The following is an 18,115-nucleotide window of genomic DNA, read 5'->3' on the forward strand; positions in this document are numbered from 1 at the left end:
TATTCACATAATGTCATTCTATAAATCTGAATTAAATTCTTGAAATAAGAAACACAAGTTAGACAACATGTAGGGAACATTCATGTTACTCTACAACCTGCGAGTGGCTTAGTAATTAGGGTTAGCAAACATGGGGCTGTTTTAGATAGCATGGTACTGAAAAATTTAAAAAAAAAGGGAACATTTTCTGAGAAAAAAGATTCTTTTTACGACAGCTACTGCAGTGGAAAAGTGTTCGGATTGTGCTAATACAAACAATCATTTTTTTATATTAAATGTGCTACATTTTATTGAATAAACAACAGATTTGTTTGATAATACTACTACACTTACCCTTATTCTTTTGCGGTGATAAGCGAACGCGGGCTAAGTAGAACCAGTAGATGTTTTTTGTACTGCATTACATGTGCACAAGAGTGTGTTATTTCAAGTAATTATGACACCTAAGGTAACATTTAAGAGTTACTTAATGGTTATGTTGGCTATATAAATTCAAATATTACGTAACTGTAATTCTGGTAATATACATTCAATTATTACGTAACGGTATTTCTGGTCATATAAATTATGTACTGTATTTGAAGTTTTTATGAACTGCACCTTCGTGGAGTTTAGGGTTATATGAGGTTTCATTAATGTATTTTAAACGTGTCGTAAAAGTTTGGTGAAACGGAGAGCGCCTAGGCCCTAGAGACAACAACTAGTACGTTTCGGGTTCCATAGATAACGTGTCTATTTTTATCTCTGTACTGGTAGTATCGTTAATAATATTAGCTAATATATCTAATTATAGATTTTGTTTTGCATAATCAACTTAATATATCTATTTAAAACTAACCTAAATCTCCTAAGCTGAAGATGAGTGTTATTGAGATTAAGGCCGAAAATGATAATTTTTATAAAAAAGAACGTTAGAAAAAGACATTTCATTATCTATACCTATTAAAAGGTTTATTTGTTTTTTTAGATTCATTCTAAGTTGGTAACTTACTTTGATCTTAAGTTAGTATTAATGTAATTTGTACAACAAAACTATTGTATGTATCATTGATAACTGTTAGCTTGTGTGTACCCCTTGATGTACTTTTTAAAGTTAAATTTCACATTATGTACAAGTTATTGTGTAGTTTAATTAATCCATTACGTCTAGCCTATTTAAGTGGTTTAACTGCTTGTGTGTAAATTATATACAATGACTTTGTGTAATTTATAATAATTTAATCATTTACGCGTACCTTCCAAGTTAAAGATGTTTACCACTTATCAAATTTGTGTGATTGGTTTAAGTAGTAATCTAAGAATATTTTGAATTTCTGTAGAATTTAAAAGAAAAGTGTTATAACTCACTGGTATTTAATATAAGGAATGAAAATACAGTAATTAATTCGGCTGTTATAATCTCAATAATTAATATTTTCACTTTTTTGGGCGATATTATCTGGAAGAACAGATTCATCTAAGCCTTAAAAGTGTTATTTTAAAATACGTTAAGATACACAAAGAACAACACAGTTCTGAAGGATGCGTTTTGATTTCCAGTGTCTTACTAAAATGTTTTCATCGTTATTCAAAGTATGTCTAATTCGTAAGCATTTTGAGTTTCGATTTATTTTATTTACAGGACTGGTAATATAAAATTATATTATTCCTCAAAATGTACGAATATAAACTGGATATTCATAGAATGTCTCCTGCTACATTCCAGGATCACAGTCTCTGTTTTCAGTAAGGATGCCCCACTCAAACTTTACTACTTCATAGGTTGAGGTAAGTATTTGAGAATAATACGAATCTTATTCTTTTTATTTGTTGTGCCTTGCTACGATGGGTTTAGTTTTAAACCTTAGCTACGTGACGTCTTTAAATAAGTGGTACTATATTAATTACTCAATTTAGCTCTTGTTACATGGAGCTTAAACATCATACTGCTATTGTTTAAGTAGTTTCAACATCATTATTATTACCGAAACCAAAGGTAGACTGAGGTTATGTTTGCATCCATGTGTGTGCGTGTTTATCAGCAATATTTCTCGAAAACAGTTGGGTAGATTTGAACGAAAGTTAGTATACATCTGGACTATGACCCAACTTAGAAGTGATTAATATTTGGAGGGCCGATGTCAAAGGTAACAGCGAGTTCACGAAAAAAAATCATATTTGTTACCATGGAGACCGATTTTGTACACTACTTTTGTTTTATATCTTATTCAAAAACGAACGGATTTGTTGAAACTTTGTAATCATGTAGAATATCATTACTTTTTGGTGTTCAAAACGACAAACATTCAGACACATTTTCAAATGTTTCAGGGACCAAATATGGTCAACGCCATTCAGGTACTGGTATTATTATTAAAAAATCAATATTATTGTTTTATTATTGACTGAGTTAAAGGTATTGCGTTGAGCAGGTTACAAAATCGTAGTTTAGAATGCACTTGATTACTGATAAATTTAACGCCATCCTTTTGTTTCACTTTAAAACATCCTGTACCGAGTTAGTAACATTGTTAGCACTTGGTTGAATGAGGCCTTACAACAATAACGTTATTTAAACAAACCTGTTTCTAAACGATACAAAACATGGAAACTTACCAACTTGTCGGGATCAATATAAAACAGTGAACTAAATATTCAGTTTGTGAGTTATTTTTATACAAGCATGATAATGTTTTGTTTATAACAAGAAACCTTGACTATACCATTTCTTTCATGATAATGTTTTGTTTATAACAAGAAACCTTGACTATACCATTTTTTTCCAACCTGAGAATAAAAGATTTAGTCTCAATTGTTAAGTTGGTTAAGAATAACGATATGGATGTCAGATATATAAAAATTATAAAGAATGGATATATGAGGTTCAAATAGCCAGACGATGAAGAATATAGATCTTGGTGAGAAGTGGTCGGTAATACAATGAATAATAGTGATTTGGGTGTCAAATAGTTAGCAAGACGATTAAAAATAGAGACGTGGATATCAAGCAGTCGGTAAGATAATGCAAAATGGAGATCTGATAGTTAGAAAAGAGGTGAACAATAAATATTTGGTTGCCAGATAGTTAGTGAGACGATGAAGAATAAAGATGTGGATGTCAAACAGTTAGAATAATGATGTGGAAATCAGATAGTTATAACAATATGAAGAATAGACATATGAAGTTCAAATAGCAAGACGATGAAAAATACAGTACTGTGGTCTTTAATACAATGAATAATAGGGATTTGGGTGTTGTATAGAAAGAAGGACAAAATAGAGATTTGTGTGTCAAATAGTTAACAAGACGATAAATAATAGAAATATGGATGTCAAACAGTTAAAACAGAGTTGAAGAATAAAAATATAGAACTCAGATAGTTATAAAGATATGAATAATAGATATATTGATTTGATATAGCAAAACGAAGAACAATAGAGATGTGAATGGGAAGTTGTGAGTAACATAACAAAGAATAGAGATCTGGGTATTAAACACATAAAAGGACAAGAATAAACATTTCAGTGTCAAATAGTTAGGAAGACGAGGAAGAATAGAGATCTGCATATCAAATAATTAAAAAGTTGTATGTCAGATAGTTATAAAATTATGAAGCATAGATTTGTGACGTTCAAATAGCAAGACGATGTCAAACAGTCGTTAAGATAATGCAAAATGGAGATCTAAAGAATTAATAGTTAGAAAAGAGGTGAAGAATAAAGATATTGAAGCCAGATAGTTATAAAGATATGAATAATAGACATATGAATATCAAATTGCAAGGATAAAAATAGTTTGTTTTTTTGGAATTTCGCACAAAGCTACTCGAGGGCTATCTGTGCTAGCCGTCCCTAATTTAACAGATAAAAAAAACTATAAAACTATCGTGGCAGGGGTTTAGTTTAGAGAGAGAAATCAGAAGAGTTCTCTCTCCAACTGGGGTGTTCAGGAACTTTGTAGTTCCTCTTCGTCCCCTACATGAGAAATGTTTTAAAATATCCGTGGGGTTTTACTTTATTTTTAACATTTCAAAAATGGAGTGGTGTATTTGTGAGTGAGAGGAAGGACGGGAGAACTGGACGAAAGCAGCGAAAGTGAAGTGAGCCAGACCTTGGCTCGAGGACGGAGTACACTGACGGCTGGCGAATTGATTTTGAAATGTACTGTGATTAATTAGATACCCTGTGACTGGGTAAACGGCCCTTTACAGAATGAGGCTGGGATCTACAGGTCCGATGCCAGAGATTTTGCTGTGGGGGGAAACGGGAGTACCCCAAGAAAACCCACTTTCACGGCCTGGGCGCCGAATAATCTACCCAGACCGTGCCCGGAAGTAGCTGGGAAGAAAGAGAAACAGAACAAACAAAAAACCAAAAAAAAACCCAAAAAAAACTGATGAACTATGTTGGTGGTATACGTGGAAACTGTTAGCTGCAGTCTTGTAGATCGGGTGGTAACTTCATCATGAACTTGTTTCCACACTTGAAGCCCATTGGTGCAAGTGAGAAACGTGGTCTTGGTGGTGGAACTACTTGCTGTTCTTCGGTGAGTTGTTCTTCGCTGGTCTGTGATGCTTTGTTTCTTCTCGAGATTTTGGTTTGAGTTTTTTTGCGTGGAGGTAGATTGTTTTCAGTTTGTGCTGTCGCGTCGATGGTTATCTTCGTAATGGTTTGAGTCTGGCTGGTAGTTGAATTCTGTGGAACTAGGATTGAAGTCTGGCATGAACTGTCCTTTTTTTTTTCTTGAACTACTGGAACTTGACGTGTTGATAACAATGGGTGTTGTCGTCTTCTGAGTCGGGTTGTCTGAATCCGTCTTCATGTTTCTTCTAATACGGTCTGGACTTGGCGGTATTTTGGTAGTTTCATGTTGGAAGATTTCCGTTGGTTGTTTTCGATATCTGGGTGCTTGGTTTGAACCATTATTGAGTGGTCGTCGATGTGGGCGTTCGGCTCTAAAATGAAATATATGATAATAACAGCCATCTCGTAAAATACAGTCGGCACTGTACTTCGACGTTGTCACTATCTTCATGAAGTGTGTGGGATGATTACTGTTCTTAGAATAAATTCGATGAACTGCGTATACCTTGACTTGTATTTGGGGTTCTATGGTTTGTCTAATTTCTTCTGGTTGAATTGATGGGTCGACGCCCCTGAGGAATACAGAATAAAGATTGACTGGACTTTTAGTAGGGGAACAACTTACTTTAAATTCAGTGTTCCATGGCTGGCACAGATAGGTTTGGTCTGCAGTAGTGGCTGGTTGGATGAGGATTCCTCCCCGGCGTAAAATACGGGTCCTGGACGGTTCGATGGTTGCCCCAGGCTTGGCTCGGGCGATCAACGTGGCGACTTGGTACGGCGTGAGGTTCGACGGTAAGCCGTCGACGATTACAGGCGGCACTAACGGCCTGACTGGCGAGGATGAACGTTTCGTTCTGAATAGCATATTGGCACGTCTGACTTGCTCGGTGACTAGCTCGAAACTCCTAACAAAAACAACAGCAGTGTAAGACTAGAGGGAAGGCAGCTAGTCATCACCACCCACCGCCAACTCTTGGGCTACTCTTTTACCAACGAATAGTGGGATTAACCGTCACATTATACACCCCCACGGCTGGGAGGGCGAGCATGTTTTAGCGCGACGCGGGCGCGAACCCGTGACCCTCCGATTACGAGTCGCACGCCTTACGCGCTTGGCCATGCCAGGCCTTTCCCATTGCTACCCCTCACTTATCAGTTTTATTTTTATATATCATTTCCTTCTTTTTGGCTTACGTCAATTTGTTACAACAACTGATTCAAGAGTATCGTTACACTTGAAACGAATACAAACTGTGAAGAAAGGCAACAATAAAGTGGAACCACAATATTACTGAATATTTGCATATAATAACTATGGAGACCAGACATTAAAATAAAAGCCGAACTTTGAGAAGAAAGAATTTCGACCAGTACAATTTGTAGGTATAAAGTTTTGTATGAATATTTTAATTGTATATTCACATAAGATGATTCTAAAAATCTCAATTAAATTCTTGAAATAAGAAACAAAAGTCAGACAATTAGTAACATTCATTTTACTCTGCAACCTGTGAGGCTCAGCAATTAGAGTTAGTATATACTGGGCTGTTTCAGATAGCGTCGTACTGAAAACTTTAGAAAAATGTGTAATTTTCTAAGACAAAAATATTATTTTATACAGTAATTAATGCAATGGAAAACTGTTCTCATTGTGTGAAGCAAACATTATTTTTGGTCTATTAAGTGTGTTATCGTTTATTTATAAATTAAGAGTTGTGTAACTTCTTTCCTTAAAATTATATTTACAAATTACATCAATAAATATATAAGCAGATTTAGTCCTAGTGAAAGTCTGGTTCTTGTTATGAGGTCAGAACTTTAAAACTCTGTTCTTTCATTAACAAAGCTTTGTCGTACGTATCGTAATTATCATCAGTCAAATGTCCACGATATTTTTCTTTCTAAGTTCCCTCAGGTATCTTTGGAATGTTTCCTCACGTTGGATGATAATGAATAGGCTTTGATAAGGAATTTAAAAGTGGTAGAGTTGTCAAGAATAACGACCATTTTGATCAAGTAATTATTTTAGTTGAGAATAACATTGTTATTGTCGGACGATGTAACATAAATATTTTTATTTAATGATAGTTCTTTTAAAAGATTTATTCAGGACTTAAATGGTAAGGACGAACATTAGAGCTAAAATCATAAGTAGTAGAAAAGGCAGATTTCATTATTTTCGTCATGAAAAAATTACTGATTCGACAAAGAGTTACTTTGTCTTTCACAAGAAGGTCCTTTAGGTGTCTGTATTGTGATTTAAAAGTGTAAACTATGTTAGGTACATAGAGTTTACGTGGTGGAAGAGAGAACTGAAGACCTTTAGCTACCACTGATTTACACTGATTATTTGTGTTATAATTACATAGGTTAACAATCTGGTCGCCAGGATGAAACTAGGAATGAATGCTGTAATCAACACTGGTATCAATGATTCTAAGGTTAGTGTGTGTTTTTGTGTTTTGGAATTTCGCACAAAGCTACTCGAGGGCTATCTGTGCTAGCCGTCCCTAATTTAGCAGTGTAAGACTAGAGGGAAGGCAGCTAGTCATCACCACCCACCGCCAATTCTTGGGCTACTCTTTTACCAACGAAAAGTGGGATTGACCGTCACATTATAACGCCCCCACAGCTGGGAGGGCGAGCATGTTTGGCGCGACTCGGGCGCGAACCCGCGACCCTCAGATTACGAAGCGCACGCCTTAACGCGCTAGGCCATGCCAGGCCCTTCTAAGGTTAGTACAGTAGACTTTAAACTTTTTCAGTAAATTTTATGTTCTGTTGACGTTTTGTTCGAAATTCTTGATCCAACTTTTACTCCACCAAACATGCTCACCCTTTATGATGTGTGTTAGGGGAGGGAGAATATTGTTAGGGTCAGTCTCACTATTCGTTTATGAAAGAGTGGTTAGTGGATGGTGATAACTAGGTACATCTATTCTTTGTTTTTTGTTTGTTTGTTTTTGAATTTCGCACAAAGCTACTCGAGGGCTATCTGTGCTCGCCATCCCTAATTTAGTAGTGTAAGACTAGAGGGAAGGCAGCTAGTCATCACCACTCACCGCCAACTCTTGGGCTACTCTTTTACCAACAAATAGTATGATTGACCGTAACATTATAACGCACCCATGGATGAAAGGGCGAGCATGTTTGGTACGACAGGGATTCGAACCCGCAATCCTCAGATTACGAGACGCACGCTTTAACACGCTTGGCCATGCCAGGCCCTCTATTCTTTCACTGCTGAATTACGGACGGCTAGCATAGATAGCCCTTGTGTAACTTAAAGCCAAATTTAAAACAAACTCCACCAAAACATGCTCACCCTTTATGATGTGTGTGGGGAGGGAGAACATTGTTAGGGTCAATCTCACTATTCGTTTGTGAAAGAGTGGTTCGTGGATGGTGATGACTAGGTACCTCTATTCTTTCACTGCTGAATTACATACGACTAGCGTTGATAGCCCTCGTGTAGCTTCAGCCCAATGTAAATCAAAGCAACAGTATCTTCAGACAAATCTGATAATCTAACGACTTTTGAACATTTCGGTTTGGTTCTTTTAAGTGTAGAAACTTTGGATTCACGTTTCGAAGAATGCATTCTGAAAAAAGCAAATTTCAAGGTTGATGATTAATGGTATAACTATATTGAAGATGAAGAAATAGATTCATACAACAGAAGGGAACAGAGATAAAGTTTTCAATATTTTACAGATTCAGTATTTAAAGCAAAAAAATAAAAAATCTTGATGATGAGAAACCTACTTCCGATAAAAATATCAGAATGGCTGGTATGGGTACTAACACTTTTACTGAGAAGGAGAGAAAAACATTTCGACCTTGCAAGATCATCTTCAGGTGAAGAAAGAGAGAGTTCGCAAGTGGCCGTTGCTGGACATATGTCTCAGGGACGATGGTATAAACCAGTGGTGCACAAACGTTTAGAGTCAGGGGCCACAAAAAGACTTCTCGTAACCGTTGGGGGCCACAAAAAGTGAAGATTAAAATCGTCCCACAGTTGTTTCACACAAGATGGACATCACATTTAAGAACACAGAAATGACGATTACATTAAAGTGTTTGCACATTATTCTGAGAAATGTTACAATACGTCAACTGTCACAAAGTCAATGCGATGGATGGTGCTGCATGTCATCTACGAACTTAGAAATGTCCAGCTTGATGCTTGACGTTGAAAGACGCAAGATTGCTTCCAGATGATTATCAGTCAGCTGATTGCGAGTGTTGTTTTATTCAGTTTCATATACGAGAAAGCCTGTTCACAGGTGGTGTGGACAAGTGCGTTCTCTTTTAGATTAGCAAATTATCAAGCAACGTTTTGTAGAAGTCAAGCAAACTGTTTTCTTGGTAAATAGCACGCAGTTCATCAGATGCTTCGAGATCAGTAAGTTCAAGCTGATATTCTGCTGAAAAGTCATCCACTGACACAATGAACGGATCAGCAAAAAGTTTCATCAACAATCTGCATTGGTCAAAGTCGTGAGTGAAACCGTGAGTTGAAGGATTGGATCAAAGTATCTAGCTTCCCAATATAAACTTGTGTGTCAATGTTCTGATTCTTCTGTAGTTTTGACTGAAAAGTGGGAAAGTGCACGAAGTTGCCTGATGTTGTTTGCTGCCAGAAAAACTGCAACTTTGTCCTGAAAGCTGAGGCGTAATTTGCAAGCTGACAGACAAGCTGATTTTTGCCTTGCAACTTCAAATTCAGATCATTCAAGTGTTGTGTCATGTCGACCAGAAAGGTCAAATCAGCTTACCATGTTGGATTAATCAACTCCAATAATCTTCTGAGCATCTTCCCTCGACTCAGCCAGCGTACTTCACAGTGATACACAAGGTCACCATAGTCTTAATCAATTTTTTTCAAGAAGACTTTGAAACTGACTGTGATTGAGCCCTCGTGATTTGATGAATTTAATGGTTTTCGTCACAAACGCCATCAGTGCCTGAAAACGAAGTTCTTTAATGCACAGGTTCTGTTGGTGAATAATGCAGTGCAACTTCACCAACTATTTGTTCTGCTTTCCTCAATGCTTCATCAACAGTGCTACCAGCCCGCTACTTTCTCCGGTCATGGCTGGTGCTCCATCAGTTGTCACACTTACCAGTTTCGTGAAATCCAATGAAACACTACTATACTACTGTCTCCTCGAACAGAGCAGACCCAGTTGTCTGACCCTTCATGGAACCATGCTGATTTGTTCCTCTGTGATATCAAACGATGACGACACACCATGAAAAAAAACTAGTAGCTGTGCTGTTGAACTGATGTCAGTCGACTCGTCTGCTGCTAAAGAGAAGTAGACAAAGTTGGCTGCTTTATTTGAAAGCGGTCTTGTCACATCTGCTGAGAGGTGTGAAATTCTTCACTGAACTGTCGTACGATTCAAAGCCACCATCTGTAGCTTGCGGACTGCTTCCGGACACAACTTTTCCGATACAGTAATCATGCATTGCTTGACAAAATAATCATCAATGAACGGTTGGCCAGATTTTGCTATCATCAACGAAATATCGTAACTGACCTCACATGCTGCACCTAAATCTGCTGACTGCTTTGAGAAAACGTTCTGCGACTGCTGCAGAGATTCTATTCGAGCTGTTCGTTCATCAGTGACTACGTTGTGGAAATCTTTATGCTTCGACTCATAATGACACTTTATATTGAATACCTTCGCCACTGCTACTGTTGAATGACACAGCAGACAAATCACGTTCTTCTGTTCTTAAAGAAAACAGTACTGTGCAGTACAATCATTATGAAACTGCCGGTTTTCGTTATCAACTTTTCTTTTACGATTAGCTACCATTTTGTGACGAAATAATATCAAAATAGGGCTCGTAAGTAAATCTCGAAGAACAATTGGAACGCGTGAGATTTTGTAATTAAGGAAATATTACGTCATTAAGCCAAATATTAAATGCCTATGCATTACCGAGATTTTCTTATTAAATTTTCTTTATTGCTCGACAAAATATGGACCCATCAAGTGCCTAATCTAATGCATATTCTTCTATAGCGCTTAATCTTCGCGAACTCTAAGTGCGCGAACTCTCTATGTTTGAGTTTCCTGTTGGACATCGCGGGCCTGATTTTGTGCACCACTGACATAAACAGATACGGAAAGTTATTTACCCGTTGATAAAATAAAACGTGGTTATTTTACTGTCGAAACAAGGGCAAACTGCTATCTGCAGTGTCGTGCACAGAAACAACAAAACCACAAGAAGGTCTTTCCCGAATTTTAGTTAAGCTATAGCTAGCAGAAAGGCCGAATTTACACCCTGAACTGGTCTCGCGGGCAGATTGAAATTTTTACTATGTGACTAAGTATCTGGAATGTATTGCTCGTGCTAACTAGACACTGCTAGACAGATCACAGCCAAAAGGAACTTGCTTGATCGATGTTCATAGGTGTCCGCGACACACGCTTCAAAACCCCAGTCGTAATATTTGTCTGTTCATTCTGTCATTGTTAATTTGTTATGTTACTTAATAGCATTACATACAAAGTAAGTTTTATATGTGTAAAAACGGCTCGTTTGGGTTGAGAAAATATTTTACGTAGAGGAGCGAACAACGTGGTCAGCTTCCGGTCAGTTACCTCTTTCTTTCTTTGTGAACCTGACGATGACCGAAGAAGGTCGAAACGTTGTTCGCTCCTCGACGTAAAATATTTTCTCAACCCAAACAAGCCGTTTATACATATATATTTCTCTACAAGTGGGTTTTCTCGATATCATTAAAGTAAGTTTTACTTTGCAGGTAACATTGTTATCAAACAAATGAAGACAACATGTACTACCCAATGTTCCTCTTTATTGAATCACTAAATGTCAACACGAATATATATTATATACACTGAAAGTTTGTCACATTTCATACAGATACATAAGTCGTATCGATACACTCCTCTCGAGTTCTTCATGGTAAGTACTGGCATGTTTGTTACTCTGTTATCGACGCATTTGTAATATTTAGTGTTTGAATTAATTTAATACAGAAACAGACAAGGAAAGTTATTCAACCATTGATGAAATAAAACATGATTATTTTACTGTCAAAACAAGGGCAAACTGCTATCTGCAGTGCCGTATATGGAAGCGTCATAAACCACAAGAAGGTCTTCCCTCAATTTTAGCTAACCTATAGCCAGGAGAAAAGCCGAATTTACACCCTGACAGGCAAACCGTAATTTTCACTTGGGGCACTCAACCGTGCGACCAAGCATTACTAGTACATCTGTACAACATACATGCCTGATTGACAACTTTACGTAAGCATGTGAAACATACATATCGTGTTAACTTCCATGATTCAACTTTATTGTCTCTTTCTCGACGCGAACAGAAGCGGCTAAGTCCGACTCACTTCTATAAAATTTCAGCTTTCTTAAAAGATGCGTTGTAAACACAAACCGAAAGTGACAAAAAAAATAAATTATTGTATTAATGAACAAAGTTAACTTATTTTTTAACAATGAATATAAACTTTGTAAATAAAAATTGTTTTTAAGAAAAAAAGGGTTAGTAAAAATGGACAATTTTAATAATGTACAGTTAACAAAAATTTGATTATGAAGTAGCAATATTATAACTTAATATATGTGTATATATATATATATATATTATTTAAGTGCAAGTTAGTTTTCATACAAGTTGAAGAACATGTGATAAACCAAGCAGCCTGTTGATACTTAAAACTTTATTAAGTGTTTACTTTATCTTGTTTTAACTTACTGAGAACAAAACTCTTTACATTACCAATTACTATTATGTGAATTTCGTTTTCAAGCTGGCAAAGCACAATTATAATTAATTACACTTGTTATAAGACGTTAGTATTAGATCTATTGTATTTTGTAACACTACATTTTTATTCAGGCTCTGGGGGTTTGAAAGAGAAAAATAGTGTATAACAGTATTTTAAGCTTATTAAATGTAAATAACATTTCTCTGTGTATGTTCTTATAGCAAAATCACCTCGGGATATCTGCTGTGTCCACCGAGGAGAACTGAAACCCTGATTTTAGTTTTCTAAATCCGAAAATTTACCGCTGTCCCAACGAGGGAAAGTGACATTTCTGATTGAAATGGATTGAAATACACAAACTATTGAACAACATTGGAGGTCATATTTCTGACAGAGATGATTATTACAAGTCTGTCAAACAGTAACTACCTTTCTAAATGTCTATCATTTAATATGGAAATGATAACTCGTATTCTCACCGAAATATCATGTCACTTTACATATAACGTATATAAAATTTAAAAATATATATTTTTTCTCTATTCACTATTCCACCTTCTAAATTAATAAAAGTGTCATAGAACTACCCTGATTTATTTGTCAGAGTATCAGTGTCAAGTATTTATAATCGAACAGCTGCTTTGACCTCATTCCAGTTGACCAGAACAACAAACTTATAGTTCTAATTTTGAAGAATGCTTTAAAGTATAATATGTGAAAGAATGAAACAGTTTTTAACAGTAACATTCAACTAATTAATGTGATTAATTATTCTATTTTTGTAGCTTTTGTGTTAAGAATTTAAAAATATATTTTTCTAGTTCTTGGTGTAATGATAAGTTAGTGGTAATAATTTTAAATCTTCTGAAGTGGACAGAGAGAGTGTTGATAATCTAGTTTTGTAGGTGTCTGCAACTTTCTAAAATACAATCTATTTGAATTTTATATTATGAATTATAAGTCGAATGGCGATGATTGACAATACGCCTAAGTCACTTTCATTGGTGTCTTCTGAAAACAACTTGTACGAGCATAACGAATAGAAATACACTAACAATAACAATATAAAAAATTAAATCAAGAAAAACTTTAAAGAAATTATCCACAGGTATAGCTTAACTGAATCTTTAAAATCATAAAGCAAACTAAAATTCATATTTTCCTTAAAGTTTTCTTACAGAGACAACTATTACTAATTCACACCAATAGATGACATTAAAGCATGAATATGTTATATTGCGATCAGTCGGATAATCCAGTTTACAGGTGGAGCCTATGTACAGTACTATCTCTATTGCATTGATAAGATCCCACGTGGCATGCATGTAATTAACTCTTCCAACAATTGGTCAAGCTAATATTTAGGAATGCATACAAGCCAAATATAGTATCCTATAACAAGTGAACTAATATTTTGGAATGGGAACAAGCCTATCATAACACCCACGGAAATATCAAACTAGTAACAATAAAAATAACTGCCACTAATAAACATCAAGTCAGATTGCTGATCCTCATTATTATTAATGATCTACAGAGAAATGTACAGTAATATTTCATGTATACATGGTTTCATAACATTGTGATCTGTATTATCTGAAGTATGAGTTTCGGTTTTATATATTTTGTAGCTTGTGTTGTTCTTTATAATAGATATACTTTACATGCAAAATAAACATTATATCGTAAAGCTAAAGTTATGTTATTGAATTACAAATTTTCTTAGCTGAGCATTAAAAAGAGAAACTAAAAACTAAAATTATTTTCTGATGTATGAGCCTATGTTTGTTTTTGAATTTCGCACAAAGCTACTCGAGGGCTATCTGTGCTAGCCGTCCCTAATTTAGCAGTGTAAGACTAGAGGGAAGGCAGCTAGTCATCACCACCCACCGCCAACTCTTGGGCTACTCTTTTACCAACGAATAGTGGGATTGACCGAATATTATAACGCCCTCACGGCTGGGAGGGCGAGCATGTTTGGCGCGACTCGAGCGCGAACCCGCGACCCTCAGATTACGATGCGCACGCCTTAACGCGCTAGGCCATGCCAGGCCATGTATGAGCCTACACAACTTCATCAGCACACAAGATACTGTGCAGTCACTTTGAATATAATAAACTCGTATTTTTAGATGGACCTTGTAATATAAATTCAAAAGGCTTCAAGTGAAGAAAGTCAGTGCAAAATTCATTTCTCATAAAAAGTATTCTTGTCTGGTAAGCAATTATCAACATAATCAGTGATGTCGAGAAACCCACTTGTTGAGAAATTTATATGCAGAAACGGCTCGTTTGGGTTGAGAAAATATTTTACATAGAAAAGCGAACAACGTTTCGACCTTCTTCGGTCATCGTCAGGTTGTTACCATGTAGAAAACGAAGCCCATGTTCAATTTCTTCTTAGCTGTATTCACACACGCTTTCTAACTTTAGAGTTCTTGTACAATAAAATTTGTCATTTTTTTATATTGCATATACATCTACGTATGTAAAAATGCCAACTTTCTGTGCATAGTGAGAACATATTACAGAAAGAAACATTATCACCACTCGGAAATGCCCCATTCTACACAGAATCAGATCATGTAACCTGCCATAATGTAGCTGTAAATCACTGAAAACCAACACTATTATAAATGAATGTAAACAAGGTTCGATTTTCAAGATGTGTATATAAATCTGGACTTGACAAACAACACATAATTATGTAATAAGTTCTTTTATAAACAATAACTAACTATAGGAGTCGTGTGTCCCCACCGTAACAACCTAAGGAACGCTCCAGGATACACGAAACAATTACATGTATGTTTTATTGAGAACATTTAAGTGGTAAATAAAGTTTCTCGGCTCGATGTGGACAGGTAGTTAAGGCGCTTGACTAGTAATGTAAAGGTTACAGGTTCGAATCCCCATCACGGCTATGCGTAGAAATTTATTTGATTAGAAGGGCGTGTATAAATTCCCAGTGGCGCAATTAGTTAGCGCATTGGTACTTATAAGATAGTACTTGTGGGATATGCCGGGATTGTGAGTTCGAACCTCACCTGGGGAATGTAACTTTCGTCCCCCAGTAACTCAGCGGAATGTCTGCAGACCAACCAGAATGAAAACCGGGTTTCTGGTGAGCTAGAGCACGGATAGCGTTGTGCTCAATTCAAAACAACAATAGCTTAACGTAAAACCTTCTGAAACTTTAAATTTTGTGTGTGTACGTGCATGTATCACAGTTTGGAAATGAAAAAAATCTATAATTATTAATTGTTTTCAAATCACATAGTTTTTACAAATAGGTTTATTCAAAAGAAACACATTATTAATTTGTTTTTGATGCTTCTTTAAAATGTAGTCTATGTGGAGTCGTCACAAAAGCTACTTGACTGTCATTGGTCAAACGGATTCAAAGGTGAAAGTTGTGAAGATGAGGCGGCATGCTTAAGTTGGGATATAATTTGTAAGTGTAGTCATTGAAATTTGTAGTTAGTGTTAATCATTTGAACCTTGTTATTTAATTTTTTTTATGAATCACCACAGTAATATGTTATTAATCTGCTATTACTAGAATATCTTCATTATGCGGACATATTCGATACTTAAACAATGAAGAAAAGATAGATTATGACTCAGAATCCAATTCAAACTGAATGAAATTGGATGTCTTATTCGATTTTGAGCCAAATGTCGCTATCTGAATACTGAAGTGACACACCAACTTGTTATGTACATGTAGGCCTCTTGTAACCAGGCTTAGATTTAATTATAATTTTATGTTGTAAATGTACATATTGTAAGTTATTAGTAATAATGAGCGAAGGAAGTTGTAACAATGTGATAAAAATGTAGTAATATTTAAGAGTTTCTTTGTTTTGAATTTCTCGCTGAGCTACTCGAGGGCTATGCGCTCGTCGCCCCTACTTTAGCAGTGCAAGGCAACTAGTGATCACCATCGACCGCCAAATCATGGGCTTACGTTTTACCAACGAATAGTGTTATTGATTATCACCTTATAACACCCCCACGGCTGAAAGGGAGAACATGTTTGGTGCGACGGGATTCGAACCCGCGACCCTCATATTACGAGTCGAACGTAAGTTAAGAATTCCAGAATACTATATTAACAATAATTTGAGTAAATGAATAACATATATTGTTTATAATATTTACAGGGCCATTTTTCTATCGTTTTATTATTTGAATTTTGTTAGTTTAGTATTTGTAATTAAACCATGAATTATGATGCTCTTGTTTCATGCGTGAGGTCTAACAAATAGCTTAATATTTAGTATTAAATATTTGTACTGACAGTACAATAATGTTTGATACTTAGAAGTTTTTACAATGTTAATAAAGTGTTTATTTTCTTACTAACTTATAATATTGTTTGTGAGGTTTATACAGTTTTTAAAGGCATTCTCTGTTGATGTTAATTATTTTAATATTTTTGTATCATTCTGCATGAAACTTAACTATTGTATTAGTTTTGTAGTATTAGTTGGAAGAGTTTCAGAAGTGAATAAAAATTTAATTATGTAGGAAGTAGAGTATGGTATAAAGTATACATCATTTGATTAGAATAACCATTATACTTTAAGTTTATCAGTGTCTTATTTTGGGACCTATGATATTTATGTGTTTCAAAAGCTTGTTTATATACTTCAGGTGAACTGTATGGGTTTAAATGGGGAAACCTAGACATTTACAAGTTATACCTTTTTCTTTCATTAATGATGCATTAGTAAAGGCAGAAATGGAATATCAGTAATCATAAAATGATGCACGTGTTACTTTGTTATAACTTGAAAACAAATTGAATAAAAAAAATGCTGCATTGACTGAAAATATCCCAGGGTACAAGCTACAGTGTGGGATCATAATATTTACCCTAGGTTTTGGAGGTGACTGAAGAAATAGGACCCACATTGCAGTGGGGATACACCATCTATCAGTCTTTATCTTTATTTGCCAGTCTCACATAAGAAATAAAGAGTAGCAATTGATATAGAATTAGAAATTAGAGAGAGAGGTGTGGGTGCTCGAGTCCATATCGTCCCACATGGTTTTGAGTTATAACAAACAAGTATAATTAATCAGAGGTTTAGGTTTGATGTTTTTAATGCACTATTTAATTTCATTAAATGTATTTAGTTTCACTGATACATATCAATGATTGTGGTAAATATACTGACAGAAACAGGTTGTACATTGATGTTGTATAACTAAAGTTGTTAGTGTGAAATTTTATAAAATGAAAATCAAACAAATTCAAATGTTTGGAAAGACTTGAGACCTACTAGAGTGTTGATAAGATGATGCTTTTGAGAAAGTCTTTAAAAGGTTTAATGAGTGAACATGAATTTTAAAAATTTTTTTCACTGATAAGATCAACAGGAGAGGAGTTTTATGGAGGATTAGACACTTGTTCTGCAAATATTAAGGCTAATTTGTGACAACTTTGCTATTTTTCCTGTAAGAGCAAAGAAAATTAATTAGCTTATTAAAATACACTCTATGATTTTAAAAATTTAAGAATGGGTTTCTCATGGTGAAACATACTATCTCAGGATATCCATCATAAGTATTATCTTTTACTGTCTTTTCATCATTGCTTTCAGACATGGGATGACAGCAGAATTTTGGGAGCAAGTCAACTTGTCAACTAAAATTAATCAGAATTGGTCTCTGTTGGTACTAAGTTTTGTAGTCAGTAAACAAATTTTCAATATCTTGTGCAAATGTGAATAACTATTTCTGTCCTTATCATGAAGCTAGAAACAA

At 35.3% G+C, this 18,115-nt stretch overlaps 1 long non-coding RNA gene across 1 annotated transcript; it reads left to right on the forward strand.

Moving 5' to 3' along the window:
• The first annotated feature begins 1,630 nt into the window (after positions 1-1,630).
• On the forward strand, positions 1,631-12,813 carry LOC143243316 (uncharacterized). The gene is made up of 3 exons (XR_013024250.1): positions 1,631-1,767; positions 6,936-7,007; positions 12,562-12,813. It is a non-coding gene; the product is annotated as an uncharacterized LOC143243316 (long non-coding RNA).
• Positions 12,814-18,115: the final 5,302 nt, after the last annotated feature.

The sequence above is a fragment of the Tachypleus tridentatus genome, unplaced genomic scaffold (genome assembly GCF_004210375.1).
Source record: "Tachypleus tridentatus isolate NWPU-2018 unplaced genomic scaffold, ASM421037v1 Hic_cluster_2, whole genome shotgun sequence".
NCBI classification, from domain to species: Eukaryota; Metazoa; Arthropoda; class Merostomata; order Xiphosura; family Limulidae; genus Tachypleus; species Tachypleus tridentatus.